The sequence below is a fragment of the Arachis ipaensis genome, chromosome B05, assembly GCF_000816755.2.
Source record: "Arachis ipaensis cultivar K30076 chromosome B05, Araip1.1, whole genome shotgun sequence".
NCBI classification, from domain to species: domain Eukaryota; kingdom Viridiplantae; phylum Streptophyta; class Magnoliopsida; order Fabales; family Fabaceae; genus Arachis; species Arachis ipaensis.
The window spans coordinates 14,903,106-14,916,013 of record NC_029789.2 but is presented as its reverse complement, the minus strand read 5'-3'; the positions used below and the strand labels follow the sequence as shown (position 1 = coordinate 14,916,013).

The window sequence follows — 12,908 nt, the reverse complement described above, 5'->3', positions numbered from 1 at the left end:
ATTTATTGCAAGAATTATGGATTTAAAATTAATTAAATAAATAAGAGAATGCATCCCAAGTCGAAAAGAATAATGATGCTTTTCTTGTAAGAAGGACCTTGACCTTTGTGATAAAATTGTGCAGAGGTTGGTTAGCCTTATGATCAGTGGTCCCACTATGCACTTGTGTTTTTTATCCCTTTCGTTCCCTCTTTGAGTTAGACTTTATTCCATTTCCACCAAATTTCTGTTTCTTCGAAAGAAACACCAAACAATGGAGAACCGATAAATAATAAACAAACAGGGCAAGTTAGCGTAATTTACTCTTAAAATCTTACATGGAAATAAATAATTCTTTCATTACTTCGCTAAAAAATTGTACAAACTACAAACATAGCTAACTTGCGGGCTATTGTGTTAAACAACAAAACTAAAACTTGACTCCTTTGATGAATAGCATTCACGTCAGTAGCTCATAATTATTAGCTCAAACTCACAATCTAGATTTATTGAACTACCAATGAATTGAGGTATAAATGGTTTATGGAGTAATTTGGCTTACTTTTTGCTCGGCTCTCAAGTTGTAAGCATGGCAAATTTGGCCATTATTATAATTTATTTAAGCACTTCAGTTTCATGTCAAATGTAATAAATGAGGTAAAATATTTTCAACATTTCAAACTTGACATTCAAATCATGAACATTGCAAGTACTTATTTGGTGTTTTGTTTTGAATATGGATGAAGGACAGAACATAATCTTCGTCCCCATTTTCATGTTAACTTTTTTGTGGGGACCACAACAGTTTGGTCTCAATAAATATTAAAGGACTAACAAAATTTATTGGTCTTGATAGGAGTCGGTCAATAATGTTAAAAAATATTGGCTAAAAATATATAGTTAGAATGCTAGACCAAAGAAATTAAAAACTATAAATTCTATTTATTTTCAGCTTTTCTCAAGAAGCATACTCTACCGAAGTACCGGTAACCATCAGTACTGTTTTATTTTTTTCTCTTTCTGTTTTTGGTTAGATCACGCTAGTACAGTAGTACTACATTGTTTTTTGTCATAAGGCTAGTACTTCTTCTTTTTTTTTTTGGACTGGATAATGGTAGTACTTCTAAACATTAGGTTATGACCAAAAACTTTGGGTCCAGAAAGTACCAAACTGGTTAAATGTTAAATATGGTTCATTTTTATAATGGGCTGACAAGAAGTATTTTTTCAGGAAATTTACAAAAATGGGCCTAAGATAGAAACTCAATTGACTAAATGTTTAATTACTCGATTGATACCTATAATTTTGTCAAATTTTTAATTAGATCCCTATATTTTTTTTCTTTTTAATTGAATTTTTGTACCAATTTTTTTAATTGGGTCCTTAAATTTTTTTTTATTTAGGTCCCTGCACTATTTTTTTTTACTTGAGTTCCTATACAATTAAACCAATTACTGTCAAGAGAGACCTAATTGAAAAAAAATTGGTACAGAGACCAAATTAAAAGAAAAAAAAATATAGAGACCTAATTGAAAATTTTGTAAAACTATAGGAACCAACAAAGTAATTAAACCTTGAATAAAAAATAGAGTGAAACCTCACTCTGAGTACTAACAATTTCACAAAATTCTTTTTCGCCCCTTAAAAATGGTATAATGTCATCGCGACCCCTAAAAATTAATTCCGTGAGACCTTTTGCCCCATTTGTTAATATCTCCGTCTAGAGCTAACGGATTTTGCCTACGTGGACCGTTAAGTCAACACATGTTAGGCAACAATTTAATCGAATAAATTGCCCATCTTCTTCTTCTCTTTTCTCCACTCCTCTTCCTTACGAACCAGAACACTACTAGGCCAACCCTCCTTTCTCCTCCTCAACATTATTTTCGTCTACCATCATCACTAACATCCACCACCATTCTCTGTTTTCGCTACACCACTCCACTCACACCTCCTCCTTCTTCAATTGAGTAATTTTATCTGTTTAAATACTTGAATTTGATTTGGGATATGGTCTTACAAGTTGTCCTTTTTTTGGATTTTGATGATTTATTATGGATATTTACTTAAAGTATCGATTTTTATATGAAAGGTTTGTTCGATGTAAGATTTTCTGCATGAGATGAATATTTAGGATTTAGTGTGAAACCAAATAGAGACAGGGGCAAGAGAAGGATTGGGAGGATAAGGAGAAGAAAAAGGGAGAGATGGTAGCTGTGGTCACTACAAGAAAAACACTAAGTACTGTTGGATTTACCGTCGAATTCGTCGAATAAATTCGATGGTTATCAATTTACCGTCAGATTTTTTTTGTCCGACGGTACTTACCGTCAGATTTTGCGACGGATTACCAGCGTGGAAACCCAATTGGTTGCCAACGGATTTTTCAACAGTAACGTTGGCGCCAAAACATGTTGTTCCGGCCATATTACCGTCAAATTAGTCCTACGATAATTTCAACGGTAATGTCATTTTTTTTAAAAATTGAAATAAATGATCAATTTTAATTTTAAATTTAAATTTTTTTTCACATGATTAGTGGTCAATTCATAAATAATGAAGAGTTTTTATTTAAAAGAAATAAATAATACAATGTGTAAATTAAATGAAAGTCAAGTACATCAAATAAATGTATGAAACAATAAAACAAAAATCTAATATCTACAAATTCAAGTAGTCATCATCGTTGTTAGTCCCGTGGCCCTGAGTTGACGGTGCAGGAGGCAGTGTCGATGTCCGTGCCACTAGCGCTACTGCTACCACCTGCAACAGGACTACTGCCACCAGCAAGGTCGATGCCAGCAGCACACATCTGGGCCGGATACACCTCCACCTCAGCCTCCATACGCTGCATCCGCTCCAATGACTCTCTAAACTCCAGCCTAAGCTCATCCGTAGACATCACGCGGGTGAGGATCTTCTGATACCTCTTTTGATAATCGTTACTCCTAAGCCTGTTGGTGAAAGCTGTGCTAGAGCTTCTGCACCTGGAGCCTCAAATCCATCCCTTCCTCGGGCTGAACGGATCGACTGGTGGCGGAGCCTGACAACGGCTTCAACGTCAAGGTGCGGAGGCTGCTGGCGAAGAACGACCCTATCCCGTATACGCGGTTCTTGTACAGGGCTGAGGCGGTCTCACGCCAAACCACATTGGGGTCGACAACTGAGGCCGCAAATTCATTGGTGGCGTCCTCCCCACTTTGCTAAGACTGTTGAGACGGCTGAGTCACGACCTCTAGCACTACAAGAGAATAGCTCTATTGCCACGCTTTTAAAGCGTGGCGAAAAGCTGAAAAAAGCGTGGCAATAGCTTTTCATCACGCTTTTTGAGCTACCACCACACTTTTGAAAGGGTGACCTCTGAAAGGGTGGCGGTTGCTCTATCGCCACGCTTTTTTCAGCCAATCACCATGCTTTTTTTTGTCACGCTTTTTTACAAATTGCCACTTTTAAAAACATGGCTGTAGGTGGGAGTTATGGCCACGCTTTTAAAGCGTGACCGTATGTGGAGGGTAAGGCCACGCTTTACAAGCGTGGCAATAGAGCAGATATGGCCACACTTTTAAAGCGTGGTAATAGAGGAGATATGGCCATACTTGAAAAGCGTGACAACAAGAGGAGATATGGCCACGCTTTACAAACGTGGTAGTAGAAGAGGTATGGCCACGCTTGAAAAGCGTGGCAACAGGAGGAGATATGGCCACGCTTTAAAAGCGTGGCGAAAAGATTAGATATGGCCACGCTTTATAAGCATGGCAGTAGACAGAGATATGGCCATATGGCCACGCTTTTAAAGCGTGGCGAAAAAGATGGTCAGTAACCTAATTCCTTTTTAATCTTCATAAATAAAAACTTACATATATTCATAGATAATTTTATAATTTAGTCAATGACCAATAATCAAGTAATCCAATTTTCATAAATTTGTCACCAAAATAAGTGTGTGATCACATAACAACATGCACTAACAAAATACCAAAAATCAAAGTCATAACAACTACTCATGAATTCCTAATACATGAATTAGAATTCCTAATAAAAGTCTTCTTGTACTTCATGCCAAGATATAAAAACTTCATGTATTATTGCAAGCTAAATTGTTTTGACCTGTGTCTTGCAAAATAAAAAACACAAATGAAAAATAGATGATGCAGTAAACTTCAGCCCACTAATTTTGCTAACAATCAGATTTGATATCAAACTTAATTTTTGTAACATAAAAGCATTCTAACAATCAGATTTAGTTTAGCCAGTGGATAGTTTTAGCTTCTTATTTAAATTGTATCAAACTTTTGAAAGTGTCCCTTCTTTTTTGCCTCTTGTGCATAATTCTCTCTTGTCCAAGCTTTCATGATTTTGATTCTCCCTACTCTCAACTAGGCTCTAGGCTTTGCCTTCAGCTTTTCATTATTTTTAAGGTCTATTTCTTCCTTCATACGTAGGGTAACAGCTAACAAATTTCCAGCAATGTTACAATCTTAAAAAAGATTACACTGCCATTGCTTACTGTTTTCATATATATATAAGGTTTATTTTAACTGATATGACCCATTTAATAGCATTTCTAATTTTAAAATATTATTTTTCTAAATCTATTTTTTCTTAGACAAAAAAGTGAAGGGGATAACCATTTTTATCTAAAGCTTTTTTTTTCTATATAAAAGAATTATACAACAAAACTTACTTAAGTTGGTCAAGTAATTAATTTATTGTCTATTTAAGTAAGTGTTAAAAATTTGAGTTCCTTCTTATATATATAATAATCTATTGGCTAACAACAAATTTTAAAAAGAAATTTGTGACGAATTAGTTCTTAACCTTATAAATTGAAAGATGCTATGAAAAATAAAAAAACTGTATATAACAATTTTTTGAAAAAAAAAAATGATGACATTATAAATATAAATATAAATAAATGATATAAAGGGAAAAAGAAGAAGAATAGTGGAATGTGGATGTATGTGGTCCAATTTATATGGCGTGCAAATGAAAAAAAAAAAGAAAAAAAGAAAAAAAGAAAAAAGAATAATGAAAGTTTTATGTTCAGTGTGGATGAAGCTACTACTATGGTCCAGGCTCCACAACTTTTAATTTCGTCACACTCTGAACCTTATAAAACTTAAAAACATAGAAACTGTAGTACACCTTGAAACTAACCAATAAACTGCAGAATCAGTGACTAATGGCAGAGAAGACTGAGTAGGGAATGGCAGAGACGAAGGCACCAGCAGGGACGAAGGAGCAAAGCCGAAACAGCGGAACCTCTTCAAACTTGTTCTTCTTCTCTCTCAATAGCTTCTGTGTTGTTAGTGGTTGTTACTGCAAAACACAAAGCATAATAATATTACTTTGTTAATTAGTTTCTAGCATAATTTTCTATTTTCGATCAAATAAAACATAAAAAAATTCATGTAAACGACAAGCAAAAATACACACAGGAATCAGATACGGTGAAATAATTGAAATTACCAATTCTGAATAATATAGTCACTTATCATAAAAACCTAGCTATAACAAAGGAAAAAAAAATCACTACCAAAATCAATTTGCAAGTGAAACTTGATAATGAAATTTAAATGAGAGCAAGCAAATGAGAGTTTATGGTCAAACCGAAACTCAATCAAGGATTGTTCAATGCTTAAAAATAACATATAAGATAAAACAGGTAAAGAGATTAAAGAATTGACCAAGACTTGTAAGGAGACTCTTGCGGAAATTTCCAAAACCCTTTAGCAAATAAGATTCTTTTTGACACAGAAATCCGATAAATAGAATCTTGTTGCACCAAACAAAACAATATCATTTAATAAAACAAGGTTAGGAAAAATCTAACAGTATTTCAGCAGTAAATTGGCTATTTCCCAAACTCAATCAATCAAATCAAATTTCATATGAATGCTTTAACAATTAAATTCATCAACATTATATATGCATGCATAGGAAGTGAGCAGAAGAGGAAATGCAAATTGAGAAATCAGCAGCAGCCAATGATTAAGGATGTAATGAGCATGAATGCATAATAAGCACAAAGAATCGCAACGAGGAAACGAGTTGCTAACACATGGCACGAAGCAGCAACACTTATTAAACAGCAGCAGTAAATAGCATGTTTCCCAGGTTCAAGCAAGCAGCAAACAGAATTCATATGACTTAACCAGTTCCACAAACTGAAATTATTGCAGTTCATATAATATGGACCAAGCAACAAGCAGAGCAGCACTCAGCAACAGCAAACCAAGAAAAATTAATGAAACAGTAACACTTTCACAGCATCTATTTTGGACAATGAAAAAAAATACAATAAACAGCAATCACAAGTCCAGAATTCAACACCAAAACAGCACAATAAACAAGTTCATCTAGGGCAACATTCAGAGGAAAGACAAATTTATTCCGAACAGCAGCAGTAAACAAAACAAAACCTACACCCACTAACCAGTCCAGATTCTCTAACCACCTAATTCAACTAAACTAAATTAGTTGAACTAAACAAGCTAAACAGAATGAGCTAAACTAGATTAATCGAACAGAAATAAAATCAAATGAGATGAAAGGGGAACCTGGGAAGCAGGGAATTGGAACAGGGGAAGGGAAGGGAAAGATTGATGATGATGAGTGAATGGCCGGAGCAACACGGTGGCGGCCTAGTGGTGGCGTTAGGGTAGCGGCAGTGGCGAAAGGTGGGTGCACAGTAAAACAGGGTCTTGCCTTGTTCTTGGTTTCTCAGACAGCGAAGAGGGAGATGGAATAAGAAGGTTGCGGCGACGCTAGCGACGGTGGAACGCTGGGCCATCGCGGTCAGGAAGAGCTAGTGGCTCTGGGCTCACGGAGAAAGGGGTGGTGGTTGCGGCGGCGTAATGATTTTGGTAGTGATTTTGCGGCGACGACGCTAGCGCGTAATGGAGACGACGACGTAGAAGAAGAAAAACAGGCAGTAAGTAAAGGCAAAGAACTACAGTGCAGCACCCTTTTGCATACAAGAGCTTAATGTCTCAAGAGCTTCTAATGGACTGTCACAGTCTAACATTCTCCATCAACGAATAAGGGGAATCAATATACACCACTATTGGACAAGGGGAATCATTATCATTGTCACAGTCTTGTTATGAATAGCGTTGTACGTGGCCGTTGAAGCTGGTCTCATGGAAGCTGATAACAGAATCTTGGACAAGTGCCCCGAGAGTGCCATGCTGAACAAGAATAAAATTAGTTCAAATAAACGACATCATATCAAGTATTGATAAGTAAGACGATTGTATGATTATCTTAAAACTCAATCACTATCCAACATTAGAAACGACATCATATCAAGTCAGTAACTTAAAACCTCTTCAGGGGAAAGCTAATAATAAAGAAGGCCATTAGTGTTGAAAATGTGGAACTTATTGATATAATCAAGTTTCAAATTTTCCATCTGAAACTCTTCAGGCAATGAAAGAGATGGAATTCAAAATAGAAGGCATCAACCAAAAGAGCACAAGAGAAATACATAAGATTATTCTACAACTAATCACAGTTGCTAGTCTGAAATTTAGTACAGAAAATAGAAAAATGCTAAAAAATTGACTCACATTCTAGCTTATTAACACATTTTCTGCAAGTTAAACTTACATAGCTATTTAAAGAAACAAGATAAATAACTCTTTGTAAAGAAACACATGCTTGATGATTTCTTGCCATAAAGTATAGCAATTTTTGAGAAAAATAGAAAGTATACAAAATAAAAATTCTAAAATAAAGTGAATTGATAACACTGAACATCAGGCAACCATCATTGTAAAGATTAAAATGCAAATAAGAAGACATACCTTTACAGATTCATATATATTAACAACAAGCTAAGATCACACTAACCCGGTTTTGATATCTTTCAATACAATATTTATTAGGTTTCGAGAACCTTAGCTAATCTGTTTATTAGCTAATGAAGCTACCGAATTCATATATAGAAAAAATTTTCTTAGGGCAAGAAAAAAAAAGTAGGCTACAGTTTAGGGATTGTAAAACAATATAACAGCTAAAATATCAAAATTCAAAATGCAAGTTTCGAAATTTGAATATCTTCTCACAAATTCCCCAAATTTTCAAATTACGCCAATTGTAAGAACCGCAACTAATCAACCAGTTAATTAAGTAATTATATTGCCCAAATTGGATTTTGAAAAGTTAGAGAGAGAATTTGAGGATTTAAAGGTGATTTCTGGACTCAGTAGGTCTTTCTGAGTCAGAAAATGTGCTTTCTGCGAAAAACCGTGAAAAACTGCAAACCGGCAGTTGAACCGGTTGAAACGGTTCAAGTCTTCCCAGTACCGCACAAGAAAAAGTGAAAACCGTCAAAAACGTTAGAAAAACTTTAGAAATAAAAAACCGGGCGTTGATTTTAAAGGTTTGGCCCGAAGTTGGGCCAAACGGGCTAAAAACGCTAACGGGTTGGACCGAGCCCAAGTTGGGCCCAAGCCCAACATATAAAAGGTTCATTTAATGAACCCTCACCTCAAACACACACACACACTTCAGATTTGAAAGAGGGAAGGAGAGGAAGAAGAGAACACTATTCACACATCTCTTCTCTTCGCGATATCTCGAGCTAGGGTGCTCCGATTTGCGTGCCGTCAGCGGCTATGTGTTCCTTTACAAAAATCATATAAGAAACTGGTAAGAAAAGTTTGAAATCTTCCCAGTTCCTCCCCTCTAAATTTCGGGTTTCTAGGGTTTTGGATTAAGTGAGTTTTTGTGATTTTGGATGTTTAGGTTCACTCTAATCCTTGCTTAGCATTGGGTTTTGGCTTCCAAAGCTATTGGGAAAGGTAAGAGCTCTTGAACCCTTGTGAAATTTCAAGTTTGATGAGCCCTAGGTTGAATTATTGTGAATTATGTGTGTTATAGCTTGAAGTTGTGATTATTGGAACTTGTTGTAGCTTATTGGTGATTGTTGGTGGCTTGGATTGTGTTGGAAAGCCTAGCTTGTGCTCATTTTGGGCTTTGGTACATATAGGGAATCGGCCAAGGTATGGTTTCGGTTTCCTCTATGTAGTATATAATATTCATGGATACTTAGACTATTGACCTATAGGATAGGTTTGAATTATAATGGTTGATGAGTTGTGAATATTGATGTATGATGAATTATTGTGATTTGATGATGATATGGTGATGATGACTAATTGTGTGAATTTGAGAAGTGAAATGTGATAATTTGTGTGATGTTGGAATTGATGAAATGATGATATGGTTGGAAAATGAGAAAAGGGATTGATCAAAATGTGATATATGTGATATGTAGATGTTGAAGTTGAGGATGATGAAATATAAAGGAAAATGTGGTAAACTTGGTATAATATGACCTAGAGGGTTGATTTGGGTGAGAAATAGAGTTTGGAATGGGTTGGTTTGGTTTTGGTTGTGTGCTTACAAAGAAATTATGGAAATTGTGATTTTGGGTAAAATTTGGTTTTTGGTAAACTTTGTCTGGTAATAACTTTTGCTTCAATTTTCAAAATCTGATGAAACTTATCTAGAATTAAAGATCTTTGAAAATCCTTTTAATTGATATAAAATTTGTGAAAATTGGAATTTTGTAAAGGAAGTTATGATCATTCAAAGTTGGTGTTGAAAATCTGAAATTCTGTAAAGTTGCAGAATTTCAGGATTTCTGATATGTGTGTACGCACAGCCTTGTGCGCATGCACAACCCTGCAAAAATCTCATTCTGTGCGGACGCGTATACTTGTGCATACGCACAGGCAGGTAAAGGCTTACTGCTTGCAGCGTTAACACAGCTTGTGCGCGCGCACATCAATGAAGAATTGCAACCTGTGCGGACGCACAGCCTTGTGCGCACGCATAAGTCGGGAAGGGTCGTCTGTTGGGAGTGCTAGCACATCCTGTGCAAATGAACAGACCTTACAAGTTTTTATACCTGTGCGTACGCATACTCCTATGTATACGCACACTTTCAAAATTCCTGGGCATGCGCACGCACACCCCTGTGCGGACGCACACGCCCTGTTTCTCAAATTTTCCTTTATTTTCAACTATTCTATCTTCCCAACAAGGTTGTAAGCTTCTATAACACCATTTTAAGACTCTTGGGCTCAATTTTGGATTTTGGAATATGGGAAAGGTCTTAGGAGGTTTAATTTGGGTTTTACTTTGAAAAGTTAGCAAATAGAGATTTAGGTTTCTGGTGTAGTGAAGATGAGTTGGTTGAGAGAGAAGGAAGAGTGGTGAATATGGTGATTTCTGATAACGAAATTGAGAAACTGATGAACTAGAGAGTTCGGAATGGAACTTATGACTTGATGATGGTTCTGATGAGTATGAGGGAAAGTGTGTTTAGAGGAGTGGCCTCTAAGACTGAATATGTAATTACGATATGCAGTGTTCTCCGTCGTAGGGGTTGTGGCAGTCTCCCACCTACGTTCGGATGTGAAAGTTGAATTTGGACTTCTCATTCATATTTCTCGCAACCAGAGGAAGGTGGTAGGGCACGCTCCCTCGGAATATTTCCCTTTGAAAGGAGAAGGTGGTAGGGAACTCATCCCTCGAAATTATTCCTCCTGAAAATGCGATTTCTCTCTGATTGTAAGGTGGTAGGGCACTAACCCACGGAATCATACGGCAACCAGAGGAAGGTGGTAGGGCATGCTCCCTCAGAATATTTCCCTCAGAAAGGAGAAGGTGGTAGGGCACTTTCCCTCGGAATTATTCCTCCTTATGCGCAATAGAGAGACTAATCCGGGAGTTGTCGGCCGGATTTTTTGTCGGGTTTGGCATTAACCGACATGTGATATCACAGCCAATAGGGCAGACATTCATCATGTACATCTTTTATATGCTTGCTTGCTTTGTTTACTTGAGTTTTCCTAATTGTATAACATGCCTTCCTGCTTCTTGACCTACTTGTTGTATATGAATATTATCTGTGTTTTATTTGTTTGCATTAATTATGATTGTCCGGTGCTGAGGAGGTTAGGTAGGCGGTGGTGATGGGATCGCACATAGGATAGGTTGGTGAAGGCTGTGGGACAGCGGTGTTTGGTTAGAGTAGAAATCCCCTAAGATAGATTACCCGGTTTATTTATGTTACGGTTTATATATTATGCTTATCTGTTTTAGTATGCCTTAAGATTGAATCTTGTGATGGGTATGGAGCTTAGGATTACCTTTGGCGCCCTGGGGTCTTATATCCTACATCATTGGGCACTGTTACCATACTGAGAACCTCCGATTCTCATACCATATTTCTGTTGTGTTTTTCAGATGCAAGTCGCAACCCACCTCGGTGAGTTGTCTAGTTGGTGACAAAAGCGGAGGATCCGAATATCTCTTTTCAGTATTTTTGGCTCATTTTGTATATGTCTCTCACTTTTGTATTTTGTTTTGCTTAGAGGCTTGTATTTGAGAGAACAAAACTTGTATAAGCTATTTTTACTGTCTGGTTCTGTATATCTGTATATGGCTAGCCAGCTTAAACTCCGCGAGCCGTGGCTAGCTTTCTATGATATTATATACTTATCTTTTATTATATCTTATCTGTTTCTTGTGCCTTAAGATAGTAGCTTCGTTAGTACGTTTTGTGCTTTTGAAATCCTATTTTGAGCTATATCCTTCATCGGGCTTCTAGATTATACTATTCTTTTTATATATATATATTATACGTATGAGTTTAGAACTGTCGTAATCTCTGATTAACCTTTGCTTTACGACACGAGGTAAAACTTAGGCTAATTAGGGTGTTACACCAATCACCCATCCTCTTTTCATCGTTATTTTTCAATTCCCGTTCCCCACCAAAACATCCCCCAAATTGTGCACAACACTAAAAAAACCCCAAAAATTTGCAAATGCACGAACCAATTTCATATCCGAAAAGCAATGCCGGCGTGAATTGAAACATGAAAGAAAGAGGAGAAGAACCTGAAACAACACAACGAAAGCAACGATTCCTTCAACAAGGGCAAGACCGACATTGACACCGAGCAAGAGATGCGGAAAACAGTTGCCGCCTCTGAGCTCTGACATCTTCCCACATTGTCCCTTGTCGTATTCGCTTTTGGAAGGAATCGGTTAAAAGAGGTGGCACTAACGCTGACACTGACGGTAAGGATGCTGGTAACCGTGACGAGGAGACGAGGTGGAGAGGGAGCAGAGGCTAACGGCGCAGCGAGGGTGGTGCCGGTGACGACGGGGATGTGAGCTCTTCCAGGGTAGCCAGGGTGAAAGAGTGACCAAGGGATGTGATGAGCTCGATGAGGGTAGCTCGATAAGGGTTGGGGACGGGTTGAAAGAACGTCAATTGGGTTGGGGACTGGGTGTTAGGGTTGGGGACCGGGTTGAAAGAGCGTCATTAGGGTTGGGAACGGGATTGGGGGCCAGGTCATTAGGGTTTTTTTTTAAAAATAACATTTTGGCCACGCTTTTAAAGTGTGCCAAAAAAGTACCAGGATATGACCACATTTTGTAATTGTGGCCGTAATGAAACCATGTCGCCACTCTTTTAAAACATCCCTCTTTCTCTCTATGGCCACGCTTTTGAAGCGTGACAGAAAAAAAACATGGCCGTTTCTCTAATCAATTGCCACCCTTCCAAAAGCGTGGCCGTTGACCCTTTTCGTCACATTTTTGAATCGTGGCAAGAAAAAACGTGGCCAAATCTCTATTCAATCGCCACCCACACAAAAGCGTGGCCATTGACCACTTTTGGCCACGCTTTTGAAACGTGGCAAAAAAAAGCGTGGCCATAGGCCTTTTTTTGTAGTGTAGTCTCTGTGTGTAGGACTTCTGTGCAATTAAGACAAGTTGCTATGTGATTAGTAAGCTAAGACAGATATACAATTAATATCTAATAGTTTCATAGCAGAAGATAATCAGACGTACATTTACTCACAAAATGGTCCCGAGATCGTTGATCAACAAAGCTCACTTT

The 12,908-nt window shown here is 37.3% G+C and overlaps 1 long non-coding RNA gene across 1 annotated transcript in view; it reads left to right on the top strand.

Moving 5' to 3' along the window:
* LOC110271782 overlaps window positions 1-7,048 on the top strand; it is a 15,854-nt gene extending 8,806 nt beyond the window's left edge. Inside the window, exons 3-4 of the long non-coding RNA XR_002362437.1 lie at window positions 1,738-1,746; window positions 6,535-7,048. This is a non-coding gene — a long non-coding RNA (uncharacterized LOC110271782). The remainder of the gene's footprint in view (window positions 1-1,737; window positions 1,747-6,534) is intronic.